Source organism: Nomia melanderi, chromosome 12, assembly GCF_051020985.1.
Source record: "Nomia melanderi isolate GNS246 chromosome 12, iyNomMela1, whole genome shotgun sequence".
In the NCBI taxonomy this organism is placed as follows: Eukaryota; Metazoa; Arthropoda; class Insecta; order Hymenoptera; family Halictidae; genus Nomia; species Nomia melanderi.
In genome coordinates, this window is record NC_135010.1 from 2706627 (window position 1) to 2709274 (window position 2648).

Here is a 2648-nt window from a genome sequence, read left to right on the forward strand (position 1 = left end):
GCAAATAGGCACAGTAAACACTTATCATTTCCGTTTTTGATGTAATGGGTGTATATAGAAAACCGATTTTTAAAAGTTTATAGTACTGATTTATGATATTATAGTACTTTTACTTTAATTCAATATTTACTTTCTATCTTATAATGTTACTAAAATTGTATTTTTTTATGATTTTTGTTAAAGAACCATATTACCTTCACTTTTATGGGAAGTCTAAAAATGACTTGTCTTTGTAATATGTATTAAATTCAATTAAATCGTATTCTTTTACTTTTATGTTGGTTAACTTACATTTCATGGTAAACTTTAAAGCAATTTGTGTTATGAATTAGATAGAAAAAAAATAAATTTGGGAGATTACATTACTACCTCTTCCTCTATTTTATTATGTAAAAATAATACTTCAATCATTCTGAAAAATTTATAATGATTAAAGTTAGTACCTTAATGTCTTCCGCCTAAAGGTAAGATCATTTTATTCAAAGAAAGAACGACGTGTCGAGTAGTCTACAATTATAAAAAAGAAAATATTCAAAAAGTTAGTCCCTGTAGCCATGTGTTGATCAGCCTCATCTATAAAAATAAAAATGTTTAAAGTTTTATAGATAGAACTGTCTGATGCAGCAAAAAAATGATACAGTTTCTGAAATTATTACTCGCATGCGAGTTTTGCAGGAAATAAATTGAATTTATAATGTTTGACTTTCTTTGAATTCATAAAAATAGGAAAGTTCAGTTTATTAACACATCATGTTTATGCAACAAAAACATCTACGTTTTCTGATCACTGGTTGTTTATACGTGTTTCGAAGTTATAAATATTTAAACTTAAATGTTTACATTAGATAGACAAATTAAAAAATTGTAAGGAGCTTCCAAAACTTACATACACTTTTTATTTGTTATCTAAACATTTATGGAAAAAAGTCGGTATTTTATACTTTGCATATTCGTTTAAACAAATTTTTTAATTTAAATTCTTATACGTAGACTTTGTGTTATGAATATGTGAATTAATAATCCTTGCAACCTAACCAATAATGGTATGCATGTGTTCATATCCATAATATTGCAATACAAAACTGCATTTTGATGTTCTATAGTGTATAATTAAAACAATTATTAGTTTCACTTTCAATTTCACGATTTTATCATTAGAAGGTTATCTTCGATCGCAGAATTTCTTGAAAGGAACAATACATATAGATTCCGAAGCTTTAACTCTTTACTTACTGGTATAGTAATATTGAACAGTTCAGTTGAATTCCGATAATTTCAAACAATTTAAATTCTTTATTATTGAACGAAGATTTCAATTGAAAATTTCAATTAAAAAAGGATGACAACTTATTGTTCATACTAAATTTGGCCATAAATGCAACTCAAAACTGTTAAATAAGAAATAAAACAAATATTTACTTGCAGACTTAATCATTTTTAGCATTTTATTAATGTTCAACAGAACCTACATTGTTTCGTACTTTAGAAATGAAAGGTTCAAGAACTAATAGTTTACAGAAAAAAAATTGTATTAAATATTAACATATAGATATTAACAAACGAAATATTTCATTTTATACTAAAATTATCTCAATGAAACAAAAGAAAATATTTCGTTATTACGTAATTTTCCTCAATTTCTAATTTAAGTATTCTTACTTTACTATCACTACCAATAAAAAATACGAATATTCACAAAGAAAAATTATTTGTTTCGTAGCAAATCAGCGTATCAACCTTAATCAGGATCCAGTACCTTTCGCAACCGAAACGAATTTAACTTTAGCCGCGATAATTTGCAAGATGCAAATGAAGGATAAAATACAAAAATCAGATTCCACCCACGGAATGTCCCATTCCTCACCGCTCGCGGTGCCACTGCGCACAAAGAACAAATTCCGTGGGGGGAGAGGAAACGCGTGAATGGGAAAACGGAGGGTCATGCGCAAAATTGATGAATGAAAAGGAAACAAGAGAGCTCGGCCCTAACTAAAAAGAGTCGTCCGAGAACAAAAGTGGGGCAGGTGAATCTAGAGAAAGGGGTAGCGTCCGAGCAGGGGGTGAGGGCGGAGAAAGAAGAGGAAGAAGCATGGCGGAGAGAAGCGGGAAATCGAAAACCGAGTGGGATCGAGGGGCACAGGGAGAATGGGAGAGAGATAGGCGGATTTGTTGAAGGAAATACGATAGAAGAGAAGGGGTAGTGGAGGAAAAAACGGTGGAAGCAAAGCCGTATGCGTACATTCTGATAAGGTCTTATCGTGTGAAAGCACCGTGGCCTACTTATACTTGGTGTATGCGGTTATACGCGTCTTTAACGCTTTACGTGATCGCACGCGTACGCACGCATCTCATCTACGCACACACGTGAACCGGCGTGGCGCGTCGCGCGGGCACGAGCGGGAACGAGCGTGTCGCTGCGACTAAAGCCTACCTACGTGCCTGCAGAAATAAAGTTCCCTTTCTATTTACGACTGTTTCACAAGTTACCCGCGTAGCGCCGCGCTTGCACACCTTAAATTCATGTATTCCCGGACAATTATTTTTTTTTAACATCGATAATCGCCCGTAGAAATGGAAACGGAGACGCAAACCGTATCACGTAGCCAGATACAAATGTCTCGGTATTATTGCATTGTAATCGGCCTATA